This window comes from Dendrobates tinctorius, unplaced genomic scaffold (genome assembly GCF_039654945.1).
Source record: "Dendrobates tinctorius isolate UK_male_01 unplaced genomic scaffold, ASM3965494v1 ptg000165l, whole genome shotgun sequence".
Classification (NCBI taxonomy): domain Eukaryota; kingdom Metazoa; phylum Chordata; class Amphibia; order Anura; family Dendrobatidae; genus Dendrobates; species Dendrobates tinctorius.
In genome coordinates, this window is record NW_027361832.1 from 19,956,567 (window position 1) to 19,975,958 (window position 19,392).

The 19,392-nt window shown below is 54.7% G+C and overlaps 9 non-coding genes and 5 pseudogenes across 9 annotated transcripts; all 14 read right to left on the minus strand.

Annotated features, from left to right (window-relative positions):
• Positions 1–1,095: 1,095 nt before the first annotated feature.
• On the minus strand, positions 1,096–1,215 carry LOC141053340 (5S ribosomal RNA). Its single transcript, XR_012221083.1, has one exon. It is a non-coding gene; the product is annotated as a 5S ribosomal RNA (ribosomal RNA).
• A 1,077-nt stretch (positions 1,216–2,292) lies between these two features.
• LOC141053459 (5S ribosomal RNA) lies at positions 2,293–2,411 on the minus strand. The gene has a single exon (XR_012221191.1). It is a non-coding gene; the product is annotated as a 5S ribosomal RNA (ribosomal RNA).
• Positions 2,412–3,446: 1,035 nt separating this feature from the next.
• Positions 3,447–3,556, minus strand: LOC141053514 (5S ribosomal RNA; annotated as a pseudogene).
• A 654-nt stretch (positions 3,557–4,210) lies between these two features.
• Positions 4,211–4,329, minus strand: LOC141053295 (5S ribosomal RNA). The gene has a single exon (XR_012221043.1). It is a non-coding gene; the product is annotated as a 5S ribosomal RNA (ribosomal RNA).
• Positions 4,330–6,671: 2,342 nt separating this feature from the next.
• On the minus strand, positions 6,672–6,791 carry LOC141053341 (5S ribosomal RNA). Its single transcript, XR_012221084.1, has one exon. It is a non-coding gene; the product is annotated as a 5S ribosomal RNA (ribosomal RNA).
• Positions 6,792–7,868: 1,077 nt separating this feature from the next.
• On the minus strand, positions 7,869–7,987 carry LOC141053449 (5S ribosomal RNA). Its single transcript, XR_012221182.1, has one exon. It is a non-coding gene; the product is annotated as a 5S ribosomal RNA (ribosomal RNA).
• Positions 7,988–9,030: 1,043 nt separating this feature from the next.
• Positions 9,031–9,140, minus strand: LOC141053586 (5S ribosomal RNA; annotated as a pseudogene).
• A 654-nt stretch (positions 9,141–9,794) lies between these two features.
• Positions 9,795–9,913, minus strand: LOC141053296 (5S ribosomal RNA). The gene has a single exon (XR_012221044.1). It is a non-coding gene; the product is annotated as a 5S ribosomal RNA (ribosomal RNA).
• A 2,342-nt stretch (positions 9,914–12,255) lies between these two features.
• On the minus strand, positions 12,256–12,375 carry LOC141053342 (5S ribosomal RNA). The gene has a single exon (XR_012221085.1). It is a non-coding gene; the product is annotated as a 5S ribosomal RNA (ribosomal RNA).
• Positions 12,376–13,452: 1,077 nt separating this feature from the next.
• Positions 13,453–13,571, minus strand: LOC141053477 (5S ribosomal RNA; annotated as a pseudogene).
• Positions 13,572–14,606: 1,035 nt separating this feature from the next.
• Positions 14,607–14,716, minus strand: LOC141053506 (5S ribosomal RNA; annotated as a pseudogene).
• Positions 14,717–15,370: 654 nt separating this feature from the next.
• LOC141053493 (5S ribosomal RNA) lies at positions 15,371–15,479 on the minus strand (annotated as a pseudogene).
• A 2,336-nt stretch (positions 15,480–17,815) lies between these two features.
• LOC141053343 (5S ribosomal RNA) lies at positions 17,816–17,935 on the minus strand. The gene has a single exon (XR_012221086.1). It is a non-coding gene; the product is annotated as a 5S ribosomal RNA (ribosomal RNA).
• A 1,076-nt stretch (positions 17,936–19,011) lies between these two features.
• Positions 19,012–19,130, minus strand: LOC141053593 (5S ribosomal RNA). Its single transcript, XR_012221213.1, has one exon. It is a non-coding gene; the product is annotated as a 5S ribosomal RNA (ribosomal RNA).
• Between the last annotated feature and the right edge of the window lie 262 nt (positions 19,131–19,392).

Genomic DNA, 19,392 nt, shown 5'->3' on the forward strand with positions numbered 1-19,392 from the left:
ACGCTGCCGCTGGGGTGCAACAGGCCCTGAAGAAAACACTGCCGCTGGGGCGCAACAGGCCCTGAAGAAAGCAATGCCGTTGGGTCTCAACAGGCCCTGAAGTAAATGATGGAGGTGGCGCACGGTGATGACGCAGTTCCCCAGAAAGGCCTGTAGCCGTCCTTTACCAAGGAGTCTCTTCCTAAGCCAGGGTAGCGAGCCTTTAATCCCGCCTGTGACAAGGTGGCGTATTTTGAGGCCAATGGTGGCCGGGTCGGCGTGATGGGGGAAGGCTGGGGGGAAGGGCCCAGATCTCTGAGGCCTGGTTACCGGTACTCACGGCCACAACCGGAGGTATAGTTCCTCTCTCTCTAAGGCGGGGTTTAGCGGGGATAATTCTCTCAGAACGGGAGCGGGGAGCAGTCTCTGGGCACAGTCTCTCACGTCTCTCTTGTTGGTAAATCGGCCGCTTTCTCCTCGCAGGCTCCTCTCGGTACCCCTGCAAGTCACCCTGTGTCCTGCCTTCACTCCCTCTCTTCCCCAACTGCCACTTCAGCGCGTCCCCTGCTCCTTTTACCCTAGCCCCTCCCCCTGTTGCCCTGACAACCTCAGTCGCATGTCTCCCTTTGTAATTCCCCTGTTGTGCTTCCTTCAATAACTCTGATGGCGGTCCCCTTGGTTCCGGCCCAAACACTATATGGGGGTCCTCCTCCCCACACTAGTACTGAATTTGGGTCCTGGGCAGCCGTCTGATTGGGTTAGTTACACAAGCTTCTTTGCAGAAGAAGACGTTACTTTAGCCAGCCGGCCGGCCGGCCTCTAAAGATCATCCCCTGGGCGCCCGCTGAATGCCTGGCCCCTTAACGGCCCAGGATGCTTATGACGCCTTCATTTAAAGAATGCAGGCTGAGGGGGTCAATAAGCACTCTTAGCTGCGGCAAGGAGCTTGGTGTGAGGCATGCGAGGAGGCGTGGTAGCGTCCCTAGCTGCAAACCATCTCAGAGGCATCAGAGGCATTATGCGGCTTGGGGCTTCCAGCTTAGGTAATGTTGGTGTCTGATAAGGCGCCCCTGTATACTAGCCGAGTTGGGCCAGGGAGCAAAATGTCATCAAAATGGTCTACAGCACTCGGTGTTCCCAGGAGGTCTCCCATCCAAGTACTGTCCAAGCCCATCCCCGCTTTGCTTCCGAGTTCGGACGAGATCGGGCGTATCCAGGGTGGTATGGCCAGTAGACACGGCTTCGTCCATCGCCTGGCCAGCCTGCCTCAGGCTCGCGTGGTGGCGAGAACTCTGACCATGTGGAGGCGGGCTCCGAAGGGCCGATGCAAAGGCTGGGCCGCCCCTACAGTCTTTGTTTGTTTTGCAGTGAAACCACGCGCCGCAGCAGGGCCCGAGCATCATTTGTCTTTAAATATGGCTCCACGCAGGGTCTCCTGCAGGCTAAACCATTCATCTGGGGGGACGTGACAGAAGGCGCAAGCTGGAGCAGCCGCAACTTGAGGCGGATTGAGACGTCCAGGAGCGAATGAAGGAAGAGGGTGAGATAGAATCATAGAATCGTAGAGTTGGAAGGGACCTCCTGGGCCATCTGGTCCAACCCCCTGCTCAAAGCAGGATTCGCTAAATCATCCCAGTCAGATGTCTGTCCAGCCTCTGTTTGAAGACTTCCATTGAAGGAGAACTCACCACTTCTCGTGGCAGCCTGTTCCACTCATTGATCACTCTAACTGTTAAAAATTTTTTTCTAATATCTAATCTGTGTCTTCTCCCATTCAGTTTCATCCCATTGCTTCTAGTCTTTCCTTGTGCAAATGAGAATAAAGTTGATCCTTCTACAATGTGACAGCCCTTTAGATATTTGTAGACAGCTATTAAGTCTCCTCTCAGTCTTCTCTTTTGCAAACTAAACATTCCCAAATCCTGCAACCTTTCCTCATAAGACAGGGTTTGCAGACCGGTCACCATTCTGGTTGCCAGTGACTGTGTGCTGCTCTTCAGGGGGGTCGTGTTGCCTGCAAAGGTGTCCTGCTTGCTTCGGCCTGTAAACTGGCCTCCAGGTTGCCGGCGGATGCCCCCAAGCCCGCGGGAGGCGCTGGTCCTGTTGAAAGGAAGCCTAGTATTAAAAGTAAATAAGCAACAATGCTGGAGGCCCACGGTGATGAGAAGGATGCTGGCAGTTTGCACGGACGAAATAGCGCAAGAGAGAAAGCAAATGAAAAGAGGAAAGAAGCATGTGTGCCCTTGTGAAAGGGAATGGAAAAAAGGCATAGAGGACAGTGACCCCTGCTGGTGGAAGGAAGGAAAAAGCAAAAGCCTACAGTACCTGGTATTCCCAGGTGGTCTCCCATCCACGTACTAACCAGGCCTGACCCTGCTTAGCTTCCGAGATCAGACGAGATCGGTCGTGTTCAGGGTGGTGTGGCCGTAGGCAGAGACAGGCTTCTCACTTGCTGCTTTTCTACTATGCAGTCTGGCTGCCGGCTGCCCTGTCCAGTGCTCAGCAAGAAAAAAATGCAGAGCTGGAAATGAACCTGGTCTAAAGGAGCGCACCTGTTCCTTAATCACGCCTGGCTGGCGCTCCTTTTTGGACTGTCTCACTTATCGCCAGTGCTCAGCAAGAGGCCCTTTTGTAATTTCCTTTCTCTTCACTTTTTTGCTGGCTCTCTTAAAGGGGTTGTAGGCAGAACGCCCCGCTCAGAGCCGCTGAGCTCACTGATCGGCTGCTGACGTGACGTCAGCGTCGCAGCCAATGCCACAGACCTGGAGCAGCGGTAAGACTCTCCGGTGGACCCGGGTAGGGTGAGTACAGGGCGGTTTGTTGCTTTCTAAAAGCCTGCAACCTGGGAAGAACGTTTAATGAAAGGGAACAACCCCTTTGACTGTCTGCAGCGCGCCACACCTAGGAAGCGCACAGTCACTTGCAAGCGAGCACGCACATATGCTTGCACATGGCCACACCTCCTATTTGCCCCTGCAGCCTCAGCGCCAGCAAGTGTCAGACTGTCCTGTCTGTCTTATTATCATTAATATTTGCGTGCCTTAGCAGGAAAATACCCCCAATTCCCTCCCGCTCCTTCCTAGTACTGAATTTGGGTCCTGGGCAGCCGTCTGATTGGGTTAGTTACACAAGCTTCTTTGCAGAAGAAGACGTTACTTCTGCCGGCCGGACGGCCTCTAAAAATCATCCCCTGGGCGCCCGCTGAATGCCTGGCCCCTTAACGGACCAGGATGCTTATGACGCCATCATTTCCAGAAGGCAGGCTGAGGGATCAATAAGCACTCTAAACCGCGGCAAGGAGCTCGGTGTGAGGCATGCGAGGAGGCGTGGTAGCGTCCCTAGCTGCAAACCATCTCAGAGGCATCAGAGGCATTATGCGGCTTGGGGCTTCCAGCTTATGTTGGTGTCTGATAAGGCGCCCCTGTATACTAGCCGAGCTGGGCCAGGGAGCAAAATGTCATCAAAATGGTCTACAGCACTCGGTGTTCCCAGGAGGTCTACCATCCAAGTACTGTCCAAGCCCATCCCCGCTTTGCTTCCGAGTTCGGGCGTATCCAGGGTGGTATGGCCAGTAGACACGGCTTGGTCCATCGCCTGGCCAGCCTGCCTCAGGCTCGCGTGGTGGCGAGAACTCTGACCATGTGGAGGCGGGCTCCGAAGGGCCGATGCAAAGGCTGGGCCGACCCTACAGTCTTTGTTTGTTTTGCAGTGAAACCACGCGCCGCAGCAGGGCCCGAGCATCATTTGTCTTTAAATATGGCTCCACGCAGGGTCTCCTGCAGGATAAACCATTCATCTGGGGGGACGTGACAGAAGGAGCAAGCTTGAGCAGCCGCAACTTGAGGCGGATTGAGACGTCCAGGAGCGAATGAAGGAAGAGGGTGAGATGGTTGCCAGTGACTGTGTGCTGCTCTTCAGGGGGGTCTTGTTGCCTGCAAAGGTGTCCTGCTTGCTTCGGCCTGTAAACTGGCTTCCATGTTGCCGGCGGATGCCCCCAAGCCCGCGGGAGGCGCTGGTCCTGTTGAAAGGAAGCCTAGTATTAAAAGTAAATAAGCAACAATGCTGGAGGACCACGGTGATGAGAAGGATGCTGGCAGTTTGCACGGACGAAATAGCGCAAGAGAGAAAGAAAATGAAAAGAGGAAAGAAGCATGTGTGCCCTTGTGAAAGGGAATGGAAAAAAGGAATAGAGGACAGTGACCCCTGCTGGTGGAAGGAAGGAAAAAGCAAAAGCCTACAGCACCTGGTATTCCCAGGCGGTCTCCCATCCAAGTACTAACCAGGCCTGACCCTGCTTAGCTTCCGAGATCAGACGAGATCGGGCGTGTTCAGGGTGGTGTGGCCGTAGGCAGAGACAAGCTTCTCACTTGCTGCTTTTCTACTATGCAGTCTGGCTGCCGGCTGCCATGTCCAGTGCTCAGCAAGAAAAAAATGCAGAGCTGGAAATGAACCCGGTCTAAAGGAGCGCACCTGTTCCTTAATCACGCCTGGCTGGCGCTCCTTTTTGGACTGTCTCACTTATCGCCAGTGCTCAGCAAGAGGCCCTTTTGTAATTTCCTTTCTCTTCACTTTTTTGCTGGCTCTCTTAAAGGGGTTGTAGGCAGAACGCCCCGCTCAGAGCCGCTGAGCTCACTGATCGGCTGCTGACGTGACGTCAGCGTCGCAGCCAATGCCACAGACCTGGAGCAGCGGTGAGACTCTCCGGTGGACCCGGGTAGGGTGAGTACAGGGCGGTTTGTTGCTTTCTAAAAGCCTGCAACCTGGGAAGAACGTTTAATGAAAGGGAACAACCCCTTTGACTGTCTGCAGCGCGCCACACCTAGGAAGCGCACAGTCACTTGCAAGCGAGCACGCACATATGCTTGCACATGGCCACACCTCCTATTTGCCCCTGCAGCCTCAGCGCCAGCAAGTGTCAGACTGTCCTGTCTGTCTTATTATCATTAATATTTGCGTGCCTTAGCAGGAAAATGCCCCCAATTCCCTCCCGCTCCTTCCTAGTGTAGGGTCGGACAGGTTCGCAGGATGCAGTGACGAGACACTAAACGAATGGTGGTTTTCGAAATTACTTTTATAAAACCCTAGCCGAAGGGCTAGGCTGAACAAAACAAGGAATAAGTACAACACCAACAGTCCACGCAGGGACTCAACAATCTTAACCCAATATAGTTTCACTTAGCCTTCCAGGGACTGCTGGGTTCGGTAGCGTGGCCGCGTTGAGGTCGCTGAGGCGGCTGTCCTGAGGAAAGTGATGTCGGTGGGGGCAACAGGCCCTGAAGAAAATAATACCGTTGGGGGGCAACAAGCCCTGAAGAAAACGAGGACGTTGGGGCGCAACAGGTCCTGAAGAAAACGGCGACGTTGGGGCGCAACAGGCCCTGAAGGAAACGCTGCCGCTGGGGCGCAACAAGCCCTGAAGGAAATGCTGCCGCTGGGGCGCAACAGGCCCTGAAGGAAACGGGGACATTGGGGCGCAACAGGCCCTGAAGATAACGCTGCCGCTGGGGCGCAACAGGCCCTGAAGGAAACGCTGCCGCTGGGGCGCAACAGGCCCTGAAGAAAACGCCTCCGCTGGGGCACAACAGGCCCTGAAGAAAACGCTGCCGCTGGGGTGCAACAGGCCCTGAAGAAAACACTGCCGCTGGGGCGCAACAGGCCCTGAAGAAAGCAATGCCGTTGGGTCTCAACAGGCCCTGAAGTAAATGATGGAGGTGGCGCACGGTGATGACGCAGTTCCCCAGAAAGGCCTGTAGCCGTCCTTTACCAAGGAGTCTCTTCCTAAGCCAGGGTAGCGAGCCTTTAATCCCGCCTGTGACAAGGTGGCGTATTTTGAGGCCAATGGTGGCCGGGTCGGCGTGATGGGGGAAGGCTGGGGGGAAGGGCCCAGATCTCTGAGGCCTGGTTACCGGTACTCACGGCCACAACCGGAGGTATAGTTCCTCTCTCTCTAAGGCGGGGTTTAGCGGGGATAATTCTCTCAGAACGGGAGCGGGGAGCAGTCTCTGGGCACAGTCTCTCACGTCTCTCTTGTTGGTAAATCGGCCGCTTTCTCCTCGCAGGCTCCTCTCGGTACCCCTGCAAGTCACCCTGTGTCCTGCCTTCACTCCCTCTCTTCCCCAACTGCCACTTCAGCGCGTCCCCTGCTCCTTTTACCCTAGCCCCTCCCCCTGTTGCCCTGACAACCTCAGTCGCATGTCTCCCTTTGTAATTCCCCTGTTGTGCTTCCTTCAATAACTCTGATGGCGGTCCCCTTGGTTCCGGCCCAAACACTATATGGGGGTCCTCCTCCCCACACTAGTACTGAATTTGGGTCCTGGGCAGCCGTCTGATTGGGTTAGTTACACAAGCTTCTTTGCAGAAGAAGACGTTACTTCTGCCAGCCGGCCGGCCGGCCTCTAAAGATCATCCCCTGGGCGCCCGCTGAATGCCTGGCCCCTTAACGGCCCAGGATGCTTATGACGCCTTCATTTAAAGAATGCAGGCTGAGGGGGTCAATAAGCACTCTTAGCTGCGGCAAGGAGCTTGGTGTGAGGCATGCGAGGAGGCGTGGTAGCGTCCCTAGCTGCAAACCATCTCAGAGGCATCAGAGGCATTATGCGGCTTGGGGCTTCCAGCTTAGGTAATGTTGGTGTCTGATAAGGCGCCCCTGTATACTAGCCGAGTTGGGCCAGGGAGCAAAATGTCATCAAAATGGTCTACAGCACTCGGTGTTCCCAGGAGGTCTCCCATCCAAGTACTGTCCAAGCCCATCCCCGCTTTGCTTCCGAGTTCGGACGAGATCGGGCGTATCCAGGGTGGTATGGCCAGTAGACACGGCTTGGTCCATCGCCTGGCCAGCCTGCCTCAGGCTCGCGTGGTGGCGAGAACTCTGACCATGTGGAGGCGGGCTCCGAAGGGCCGATGCAAAGGCTGGGCCGCCCCTACAGTCTTTGTTTGTTTTGCAGTGAAACCACGCGCCGCAGCAGGGCCCGAGCATCATTTGTCTTTAAATATGGCTCCACGCAGGGTCTCCTGCAGGCTAAACCATTCATCTGGGGGGACGTGACAGAAGGCGCAAGCTGGAGCAGCCGCAACTTGAGGCGGATTGAGACGTCCAGGAGCGAATGAAGGAAGAGGGTGAGATAGAATCATAGAATCGTAGAGTTGGAAGGGACCTCCTGGGCCATCTGGTCCAACCCCCTGCTCAAAGCAGGATTTGCTAAATCATCCCAGTCAGATGTCTGTCCAGCCTCTGTTTGAAGACTTCCATTGAAGGAGAACTCACCACTTCTCGTGGCAGCCTGTTCCACTCATTGATCACTCTAACTGTTAAAAAAAATTTTCTAATATCTAATCTGTGTCTTCTCCCATTCAGTTTCATCCCATTGCTTCTAGTCTTTCCTTGTGCAAATGAGAATAAAGTTGATCCTTCTACAATGTGACAGCCCTTTAGATATTTGTAGACAGCTATTAAGTCTCCTCTCAGTCTTCTCTTTTGCAAACTAAACATTCCCAAATCCTGCAACCTTTCCTCATAAGACAGGGTTTGCAGACCGGTCACCATTCTGGTTGCCAGTGACTGTGTGCTGCTCTTCAGGGGGGTCGTGTTGCCTGCAAAGGTGTCCTGCTTGCTTCGGCCTGTAAACTGGCCTCCAGGTTGCCGGCGGATGCCCCCAAGCCCGCGGGAGGCGCTGGTCCTGTTGAAAGGAAGCCTAGTATTAAAAGTAAATAAGCAACAATGCTGGAGGCCCACGGTGATGAGAAGGATGCTGGCAGTTTGCACGGACGAAATAGCGCAAGAGAGAAAGCAAATGAAAAGAGGAAAGAAGCATGTGTGCCCTTGTGAAAGGGAATGGAAAAAAGGCATAGAGGACAGTGACCCCTGCTGGTGGAAGGAAGGAAAAAGCAAAAGCCTACAGCACCTGGTATTCCCAGGTGGTCTCCCATCCACGTACTAACCAGGCCTGACCCTGCTTAGCTTCCGAGATCAGACGAGATCGGTCGTGTTCAGGGTGGTGTGGCCGTAGGCAGAGACAGGCTTCTCACTTGCTGCTTTTCTACTATGCAGTCTGGCTGCCGGCTGCCCTGTCCAGTGCTCAGCAAGAAAAAAATGCAGAGCTGGAAATGAACCCGGTCTAAAGGAGCGCACCTGTTCCTTAATCACGCCTGGCTGGCGCTCCTTTTTGGACTGTCTCACTTATCGCCAGTGCTCAGCAAGAGGCCCTTTTGTAATTTCCTTTCTCTTCACTTTTTTGCTGGCTCTCTTAAAGGGGTTGTAGGCAGAACGCCCCGCTCAGAGCCGCTGAGCTCACTGATCGGCTGCTGACGTGACGTCAGCGTCGCAGCCAATGCCACAGACCTGGAGCAGCGGTGAGACTCTCCGGTGGACCCGGGTAGGGTGAGTACAGGGCGGTTTGTTGCTTTCTAAAAGCCTGCAACCTGGGAAGAACGTTTAATGAAAGGGAACAACCCCTTTGACTGTCTGCAGCGCGCCACACCTAGGAAGCGCACAGTCACTTGCAAGCGAGCAAGCACATATGCTTGCACATGGCCACACCTCCTATTTGCCCCTGCAGCCTCAGCGCCAGCAAGTGTCAGACTGTCCTGTCTGTCTTATTATCATTAATATTTGCGTGCCTTAGCATGAAAATACCCCCAATTCCCTCCCGCTCCTTCCTAGTACTGAATTTGGGTCCTGGGCAGCCGTCTGATTGGGTTAGTTACACAAGCTTCTTTGCAGAAGAAGACGTTACTTCTGCCGGCCGGACGGCCTCTAAAAATCATCCCCTGGGCGCCCGCTGAATGCCTGGCCCCTTAACGGCCCAGGATGCTTATGACGCCATCATTTCCAGAAGGCAGGCTGAGGGATCAATAAGCACTCTTAGCTGCGGAAAGGAGCTCGGTGTGAGGCATGCGAGGAGGCGTGGTAGCGTGGTAGCGTCCCTAGCTGCAAACCATCTCAGAGGCATCAGAGGCATTATGCGGCTTGGGGCTTCCAGCTTATGTTGGTGTCTGATAAGGCGCCCCTGTATACTAGCCGAGCTGGGCCAGGGAGCAAAATGTCATCAAAATGGTCTACAGCACTCGGTGTTCCCAGGAGGTCTACCATCCAAGTACTGTCCAAGCCCATCCCTGCTTTGCTTCCGAGTTTGGGCGTATCCAGGGTGGTATGGCCAGTAGACACGGCTTGGTCCATCGCCTGGCCAGCCTGCCTCAGGCTCGCGTGGTGGCGAGAACTCTGACCATGTGGAGGCGGGCTCCGAAGGGCCGATGCAAAGGCTGGGCCGACCCTACAGTCTTTGTTTGTTTTGCAGTGAAACCACGCGCCGCAGCAGGGCCCGAGCATCATTTGTCTTTAAATATGGCTCCACGCAGGGTCTCCTGCAGGCTAAACCATTCATCTGGGGGGACGTGACAGAAGGAGCAAGCTTGAGCAGCCGCAACTTGAGGCGGATTGAGACGTCCAGGAGCGAATGAAGGAAGAGGGTGAGATGGTTGCCAGTGACTGTGTGCTGCTCTTCAGGGGGGTCTTGTTGCCTGCAAAGGTGTCCTGCTTGCTTCGGCCTGTAAACTGGCTTCCAGGTTGCCGGCGGATGCCCCCAAGCCCGCGGGAGGCGCTGGTCCTGTTGAAAGGAAGCCTAGTATTAAAAGTAAATAAGCAACAATGCTGGAGGACCACGGTGATGAGAAGGATGCTGGCAGTTTGCACGGACGAAATAGCGCAAGAGAGAAAGCAAATGAAAAGAGGAAAGAAGCATGTGTGCCCTTGTGAAAGGGAATGGAAACAAGGAATAGAGGACAGTGACCCCTGCTGGTGGAAGGAAGGAAAAAGCAAAAGCCTACAGCACCTGGTATTCCCAGGCGGTCTCCCATCCAAGTACTAACCAGGCCTGACCCTGCTTAGCTTCCGAGATCAGACGAGATCGGGCGTGTTCAGGGTGGTGTGGCCGTAGGCAGAGACAAGCTTCTCACTTGCTGCTTTTCTACTATGCAGTCTGGCTGCCGGCTGCCCTGTCCAGTGCTCAGCAAGAAAAAAATGCAGAGCTGGAAATGAACCCGGTCTAAAGGAGCGCACCTGTTCCTTAATCACGCCTGGCTGGCGCTCCTTTTTGGACTGTCTCACTTATCGCCAGTGCTCAGCAAGAGGCCCTTTTGTAATTTCCTTTCTCTTCACTTTTTTGCTGGCTCTCTTAAAGGGGTTGTAGGCAGAACGCCCCGCTCAGAGCCGCTGAGCTCACTGATCGGCTGCTGACGTGACGTCAGCGTCGCAGCCAATGCCACAGACCTGGAGCAGCGGTGAGACTCTCCGGTGGACCCGGGTAGGGTGAGTACAGGGCGGTTTGTTGCTTTCTAAAAGCCTGCAACCTGGGAAGAACGTTTAATGAAAGGGAACAACCCCTTTGACTGTCTGCAGCGCGCCACACCTAGGAAGCGCACAGTCACTTGCAAGCGAGCACGCACATATGCTTGCACATGGCCACACCTCCTATTTGCCCCTGCAGCCTCAGCGCCAGCAAGTGTCAGACTGTCCTGTCTGTCTTATTATCATTAATATTTGCGTGCCTTAGCAGGAAAATGCCCCCAATTCCCTCCCGCTCCTTCCTAGTGTAGGGTCGGACAGGTTCGCAGGATGCAGTGACGAGACACTAAACGAATGGTGGTTTTCGAAATTACTTTTATAAAACCCTAGCCGAAGGGCTAGGCTGAACAAAACAAGGAATAAGTACAACACCAACAGTCCACGCAGGGACTCAACAATCTTAACCCAATATAGTTTCACTTAGCCTTCCAGGGACTGCTGGGTTCGGTAGCGTGGCCGCGTTGAGGTCGCTGAGGCGGCTGTCCTGAGGAAAGTGATGTCGGTGGGGGCAACAGGCCCTGAAGAAAATAATACCGTTGGGGGGCAACAAGCCCTGAAGAAAACGAGGACGTTGGGGCGCAACAGGTCCTGAAGAAAACGGGGACGTTGGGGCGCAACAGGCCCTGAAGGAAACGCTGCCGCTGGGGCGCAACAAGCCCTGAAGGAAACGCTGCCGCTGGGGCGCAACAGGCCCTGAAGGAAACGGGGACATTGGGGCGCAACAGGCCCTGAAGATAACGCTGCCGCTGGGGCGCAACAGGCCCTGAAGGAAACGCTGCCGCTGGGGCGCAACAGGCCCTGAAGAAAACGCCTCCGCTGGGGCACAACAGGCCCTGAAGAAAACGCTGCCGCTGGGGTGCAACAGGCCCTGAAGAAAACACTGCCGCTGGGGCGCAACAGGCCCTGAAGAAAGCAATGCCGTTGGGTCTCAACAGGCCCTGAAGTAAATGATGGAGGTGGCGCACGGTGATGACGCAGTTCCCCAGAAAGGCCTGTAGCCGTCCTTTACCAAGGAGTCTCTTCCTAAGCCAGGGTAGCGAGCCTTTAATCCCGCCTGTGACAAGGTGGCGTATTTTGAGGCCAATGGTGGCCGGGTCGGCGTGATGGGGGAAGGCTGGGGGGAAGGGCCCAGATCTCTGAGGCCTGGTTACCGGTACTCACGGCCACAACCGGAGGTATAGTTCCTCTCTCTCTAAGGCGGGGTTTAGCGGGGATAATTCTCTCAGAACGGGAGCGGGGAGCAGTCTCTGGGCACAGTCTCTCACGTCTCTCTTGTTGGTAAATCGGCCGCTTTCTCCTCGCAGGCTCCTCTCGGTACCCCTGCAAGTCACCCTGTGTCCTGCCTTCACTCCCTCTCTTCCCCAACTGCCACTTCAGCGCGTCCCCTGCTCCTTTTACCCTAGCCCCTCCCCCTGTTGCCCTGACAACCTCAGTCGCATGTCTCCCTTTGTAATTCCCCTGTTGTGCTTCCTTCAATAACTCTGATGGCGGTCCCCTTGGTTCCGGCCCAAACACTATATGGGGGTCCTCCTCCCCACACTAGTACTGAATTTGGGTCCTGGGCAGCCGTCTGATTGGGTTAGTTACACAAGCTTCTTTGCAGAAGAAGACGTTACTTTAGCCAGCCGGCCGGCCGGCCTCTAAAGATCATCCCCTGGGCGCCCGCTGAATGCCTGGCCCCTTAACGGCCCAGGATGCTTATGACGCCTTCATTTAAAGAATGCAGGCTGAGGGGGTCAATAAGCACTCTTAGCTGCGGCAAGGAGCTTGGTGTGAGGCATGCGAGGAGGCGTGGTAGCGTCCCTAGCTGCAAACCATCTCAGAGGCATCAGAGGCATTATGCGGCTTGGGGCTTCCAGCTTAGGTAATGTTGGTGTCTGATAAGGCGCCCCTGTATACTAGCCGAGTTGGGCCAGGGAGCAAAATGTCATCAAAATGGTCTACAGCACTCGGTGTTCCCAGGAGGTCTCCCATCCAAGTACTGTCCAAGCCCATCCCCGCTTTGCTTCCGAGTTCGGACGAGATCGGGCGTATCCAGGGTGGTATGGCCAGTAGACACGGCTTCGTCCATCGCCTGGCCAGCCTGCCTCAGGCTCGCGTGGTGGCGAGAACTCTGACCATGTGGAGGCGGGCTCCGAAGGGCCGATGCAAAGGCTGGGCCGCCCCTACAGTCTTTGTTTGTTTTGCAGTGAAACCACGCGCCGCAGCAGGGCCCGAGCATCATTTGTCTTTAAATATGGCTCCACGCAGGGTCTCCTGCAGGCTAAACCATTCATCTGGGGGGACGTGACAGAAGGCGCAAGCTGGAGCAGCCGCAACTTGAGGCGGATTGAGACGTCCAGGAGCGAATGAAGGAAGAGGGTGAGATAGAATCATAGAATCGTAGAGTTGGAAGGGACCTCCTGGGCCATCTGGTCCAACCCCCTGCTCAAAGCAGGATTCGCTAAATCATCCCAGTCAGATGTCTGTCCAGCCTCTGTTTGAAGACTTCCATTGAAGGAGAACTCACCACTTCTCGTGGCAGCCTGTTCCACTCATTGATCACTCTAACTGTTAAAAATTTTTTTCTAATATCTAATCTGTGTCTTCTCCCATTCAGTTTCATCCCATTGCTTCTAGTCTTTCCTTGTGCAAATGAGAATAAAGTTGATCCTTCTACAATGTGACAGCCCTTTAGATATTTGTAGACAGCTATTAAGTCTCCTCTCAGTCTTCTCTTTTGCAAACTAAACATTCCCAAATCCTGCAACCTTTCCTCATAAGACAGGGTTTGCAGACCGGTCACCATTCTGGTTGCCAGTGACTGTGTGCTGCTCTTCAGGGGGGTCGTGTTGCCTGCAAAGGTGTCCTGCTTGCTTCGGCCTGTAAACTGGCCTCCAGGTTGCCGGCGGATGCCCCCAAGCCCGCGGGAGGCGCTGGTCCTGTTGAAAGGAAGCCTAGTATTAAAAGTAAATAAGCAACAATGCTGGAGGCCCACGGTGATGAGAAGGATGCTGGCAGTTTGCACGGACGAAATAGCGCAAGAGAGAAAGCAAATGAAAAGAGGAAAGAAGCATGTGTGCCCTTGTGAAAGGGAATGGAAAAAAGGCATAGAGGACAGTGACCCCTGCTGGTGGAAGGAAGGAAAAAGCAAAAGCCTACAGTACCTGGTATTCCCAGGTGGTCTCCCATCCACGTACTAACCAGGCCTGACCCTGCTTAGCTTCCAAGATCAGACGAGATCGGTCGTGTTCAGGGTGGTGTGGCCGTAGGCAGAGACAGGCTTCTCACTTGCTGCTTTTCTACTATGCAGTCTGGCTGCCGGCTGCCCTGTCCAGTGCTCAGCAAGAAAAAAATGCAGAGCTGGAAATGAACCCGGTCTAAAGGAGCGCACCTGTTCCTTAATCACGCCTGGCTGGCGCTCCTTTTTGGACTGTCTCACTTATCGCCAGTGCTCAGCAAGAGGCCCTTTTGTAATTTCCTTTCTCTTCACTTTTTTGCTGGCTCTCTTAAAGGGGTTGTAGGCAGAACGCCCCGCTCAGAGCCGCTGAGCTCACTGATCGGCTGCTGACGTGACGTCAGCGTCGCAGCCAATGCCACAGACCTGGAGCAGCGGTGAGACTCTCCGGTGGACCCGGGTAGGGTGAGTACAGGGCGGTTTGTTGCTTTCTAAAAGCCTGCAACCTGGGAAGAACGTTTAATGAAAGGGAACAACCCCTTTGACTGTCTGCAGCGCACCACACCTAGGAAGCGCACAGTCACTTGCAAGCGAGCAAGCACATATGCTTGCACATGGCCACACCTCCTATTTGCCCCTGCAGCCTCAGCGCCAGCAAGTGTCAGACTGTCCTGTCTGTCTTATTATCATTAATATTTGCGTGCCTTAGCATGAAAATACCCCCAATTCCCTCCCGCTCCTTCCTAGTACTGAATTTGGGTCCTGGGCAGCCGTCTGATTGGGTTAGTTACACAAGCTTCTTTGCAGAAGAAGACGTTACTTCTGCCGGCCGGACGGCCTCTAAAAATCATCCCCTGGGCGCCCGCTGAATGCCTGGCCCCTTAACGGCCCAGGATGCTTATGACGCCATCATTTCCAGAAGGCAGGCTGAGGGATCAATAAGCACTCTTAGCCGCGGAAAGGAGCTCGGTGTGAGGCATGCGAGGAGGCGTGGTAGCGTCCCTAGCTGCAAACCATCTCAGAGGCATCAGAGGCATTATGCGGCTTGGGGCTTCCAGCTTATGTTGGTGTCTGATAAGGCGCCCCTGTATACTAGCCGAGCTGGGCCAGGGAGCAAAATGTCATCAAAATGGTCTACAGCACTCGGTGTTCCCAGGAGGTCTACCATCCAAGTACTGTCCAAGCCCATCCCTGCTTTGCTTCCGAGTTCGGGCGTATCCAGGGTGGTATGGCCAGTAGACACGGCTTGGTCCATCTCCTGGCCAGCCTGCCTCAGGCTCGCGTGGTGGCGAGAACTCTGACCATGTGGAGGCGGGCTCCGAAGGGCCGATGCAAAGGCTGGGCCGACCCTACAGTCTTTGTTTGTTTTGCAGTGAAACCACGCGCCGCAGCAGGGCCCGAGCATCATTTGTCTTTAAATATGGCTCCACGCAGGGTCTCCTGCAGGCTAAACCATTCATCTGGGGGGACGTGACAGAAGGAGCAAGCTTGAGCAGCCGCAACTTGAGGCGGATTGAGACGTCCAGGAGCGAATGAAGGAAGAGGGTGAGATGGTTGCCAGTGACTGTGTGCTGCTCTTCAGGGGGGTCTTGTTGCCTGCAAAGGTGTCCTGCTTGCTTCGGCCTGTAAACTGGCTTCCAGGTTGCCGGCGGATGCCCCCAAGCCCGCGGGAGGCGCTGGTCCTGTTGAAAGGAAGCCTAGTATTAAAAGTAAATAAGCAACAATGCTGGAGGACCACGGTGATGAGAAGGATGCTGGCAGTTTGCACGGACGAAATAGCGCAAGAGAGAAAGCAAATGAAAAGAGGAAAGAAGCATGTGTGCCCTTGTGAAAGGGAATGGAAACAAGGAATAGAGGACAGTGACCCCTGCTGGTGGAAGGAAGGAAAAAGCAAAAGCCTACAGCACCTGGTATTCCCAGGCGGTCTCCCATCCAAGTACTAACCAGGCCCGACCCTGCTTAGTTTCCGAGATCAGGCGTGTTCAGGGTGGTGTGGCCGTAGGCAGAGACAAGCTTCTCACTTGCTGCTTTTCTACTATGCAGTCTGGCTGCCGGCTGCCCTGTCCAGTGCTCAGCAAGAAAAAAATGCAGAGCTGGAAATGAACCCGGTCTAAAGGAGCGCACCTGTTCCTTAATCACGCCTGGCTGGCGCTCCTTTTTGGACTGTCTCACTTATCGCCAGTGCTCAGCAAGAGGCCCTTTTGTAATTTCCTTTCTCTTCACTTTTTTGCTGGCTCTCTTAAAGGGGTTGTAGGCAGAACGCCCCGCTCAGAGCCGCTGAGCTCACTGATCGGCTGCTGACGTGACGTCAGCGTCGCAGCCAATGCCACAGACCTGGAGAAGCGGTGAGACTCTCCGGTGGACCCGGGTAGGGTGAGTACAGGGCGGTTTGTTGCTTTCTAAAAGCCTGCAACCTGGGAAGAACATTTAATGAAAGGGAACAACCCCTTTGACTGTCTGCAGCGCGCCACACCTAGGAAGCGCACAGTCACTTGCAAGCGAGCACGCACATATGCTTGCACATGGCCACACCTCCTATTTGCCCCTGCAGCCTCAGCGCCAGCAAGTGTCAGACTGTCCTGTCTGTCTTATTATCATTAATATTTGCGTGCCTTAGCAGGAAAATGCCCCCAATTCCCTCCCGCTCCTTCCTAGTGTAGGGTCGGACAGGTTCGCAGGATGCAGTGACGAGACACTAAACGAATGGTGGTTTTCGAAATTACTTTTATAAAACCCTAGCCGAAGGGCTAGGCTGAACAAAACAAGGAATAAGTACAACACCAACAGTCCACGCAGGGACTCAACAATCTTAACCCAATATAGTTTCACTTAGCCTTCCAGGGACTGCTGGGTTCGGTAGCGTGGCCGCGTTGAGGTCGCTAGGCGGCTGTCCTGAGGAAAGTGATGTCGGTGGGGGCAACAGGCCCTGAAGAAAATAATACCGTTGGGGGGCAACAAGCCCTGAAGAAAACGAGGACGTTGGGGCGCAACAGGTCCTGAAGAAAACGGGGACGTTGGGGCGCAACAGGCCCTGAAGGAAACGCTGCCGCTGGGGCGCAACAAGCCCTGAAGGAAACGCTGCCGCTGGGGCGCACCAGGCCCTGAAGGAAACGGGGACATTGGGGCGCAACAGGCCCTGAAGATAACGCTGCCGCTGGGGCGCAACAGGCCCTGAAGGAAACGCTGCCGCTGGGGCGCAACAGGCCCTGAAGAAAACGCCTCCGCTGGGGCACAACAGGCCCTGAAGAAAACGCTGCCGCTGGGGTGCAACAGGCCCTGAAGAAAACACTGCCGCTGGGGCGCAACAGGCCCTGAAGAAAGCAATGCCGTTGGGTCTCAACAGGCCCTGAAGTAAATGATGGAGGTGGCGCGCGGTGATGACGCAGTTCCCCAGAAAGGCCTGTAGCCGTCCTTTAACAAGGAGTCTCTTCCTAAGCCAGGGTAGCGAGCCTTTAATCCCGCCTGTGACAAGGTGGCGTATCTTGAGGCCAATGGTGGCCGGGTCGGCGTGATGGGGGAAGGCTGGGGGGAAGGGCCCAGATCTCTGAGGCCTGGTTACCGGTACTCACGGCCACAACCGGAGGTATAGTTCCTCTCTCTCTAAGGCGGGGTTTAGCGGGGATAATTCTCTCAGAATGGGAGCGGGGAGCAGTCTCTGGGCACAGTCTCTCATGTCTCTCTTGTCGGTAAATCGGCCGCTTTCTCCTCGCAGGCTCCTCTCGGTACCCCTGCAAGTCACCCTGTGTCCTGCCTTCACTCCCTCTCTTCCCCAACTGCCACTTCAGCGCGTCCCCTGCTCCTTTTACCCTAGCCCCTCCCCCTGTTGCTCTGACAACCTCAGTCGCATGTCTCCCTTTGTAATTCCCCTGTTGTGCTTCCTTCAATAACTCTGATGGCGGTCCCCTTGGTTCCGGCACAAACACTATATGGGGGTCCTCCTCCCCACACTAGTACTGAATTTGGGTCCTGGGAAGCCGTCTGATTGGGTTAGTTACACAAGCTTCTTTGCAGAAGAAGACGTTACTTCTGCCAGCCGGCCGGCCTCTAAAGATCATCCCCTGGGCGCCCGCTGAATGCCTGGCCCCTTAACGGCCCAGGATGCTTATGACGCCTTCATTTCCAGAAGGCAGGCTGAGGGGTCAATAAGCACTCTTAGCTGCGGCAAGGAGCTTGGTGTGAGGCATGCGAGGAGGCGTGGTAGCGTCCCTAGCTGCAAACCATCTCAGAGGCATCAGAGGCATTATGCGGCTTGGGGCTTCCAGCTTAGGTAATGTTGGTGTCTGATAAGGCGCCCCTGTATACTAGCCGAGCTGGGCCAGGGAGCAAAATGTCATCAAAATGGTCTACAGCACTCGGTGTTCCCAGGAGGTCTCCCATCCAAGTACTGTCCAAGCCCATCCCCGCTTTGCTTCCGAGTTCGGACGAGATCGGGCGTATCCAGGGTGGTATGGCCAGTAGACACGGCTTCGTCCATCGCCTGGCCAGCCTGCCTCAGGCTCGCGTGGTGGCGAGAACTCTGACCATGTGGAGGCGGGCTCCGAAGGGCCGATGCAAAGGCTGGGCCGACCCTACAGTCTTTGTTTGTTTTGCAGTGAAACCACGCGCCGCAGCAGGGCCCGAGCATCATTTGTCTTTAAATATGGCTCCACGCAGGGTCTCCTGCAGGCTAAACCATTCATCTGGGGGTCGTGACAGAAGGCGCAAGCTGGAGCAGCCGCAACTTGAGGCGGATTGAGACGTCCAGGAGCGAATGAAGGAAGAGGGTGAGATAGAATCATAGAATCGTAGAGTTGGAAGGGACCTCCTGGGCCATCTGGTCCAACCCCCTGCTCAAAGCAGGATTCGCTAAATCATCCCAGTCAGATGTCTGTCCAGCCTCTGTTTGAAGACTTCCATTGAAGGAGAACTCACCACTTCTCGTGGCAGCCTGTTCCACTCATTGATCACTCTAACTGTTAAAAAAAATTTTCTAATATCTAATCTGTGTCTCCTCCCATTCAGTTTCATCCCATTGCTTCTAGTCTTTCCTTGTGCAAATGAGAATAAAGTTGATCCTTCTACAATGTGACAGCCCTTTAGATATTTGTAGACAGCTATTAAGTCTCCTCTCAGTCTTCTCTTTTGCAAACTAAACATTCCCAAATCCTGCAACCTTTCCTCATAAGACAGGGTTTGCAGACCGGTCACCATTCTGGTTGCCAGTGACTGTGTGCTGCTCTTCAGGGGGGTCGTGTTGCCTGCAAAGGTGTCCTGCTTGCTTCGGCCTGTAAACTGGCCTCCAGGTTGCCGGAGGATGCCCCCAAGCCCGCGGGAGGCGCTGGTCCTGTTGAAAGGAAGCCTAGTATTAAAAGTAAATAAGCAACAATGCTGGAGGCCCACGGTGATGAGAAGGATGCTGGCAGTTTGCACGGACGAAATAGCGCAAGAGAGAAAGCAAATGAAAAGAGGAAAGAAGCATGTGTGCCCTTGTGAAAGGGAATGGAAAAAAGGCATAGAGGACAGTGACCCCTGCTGGTGGAAGGAAGGAAAAAGCAAAAGCCTACAGCACCTGGTATTCCCAGGCGGTCTCCCATCCAAGTACTAACCAGGCCCGACCCTGCTTAGCTTCCGAGATCAGACGAGATCGGGCGTGTTCAGGGTGGTGTGGCCGTAGGCAGAGACAAGCTTCTCACTTGCTGCTTTTCTACTATGCAGTCTGGCTGCCGGCTGCCCTGTTCAGTGCTCAGCAAGAAAAAAATGCAGAGCTGGAAATGAACCCGGTCTAAAGGAGCGCACCTGTTCCTTAATCACGCCTGGCTGGCGCTCCTTTTTGGACTGTCTCACTTATCGCCAGTGCTCAGCAAGAGGCCCTTTTGTAATTTCCTTTCTCTTCACTTTTTTGCTGGCTCTCTTAAAGGGGTTGTAGGCAGAACGCCCC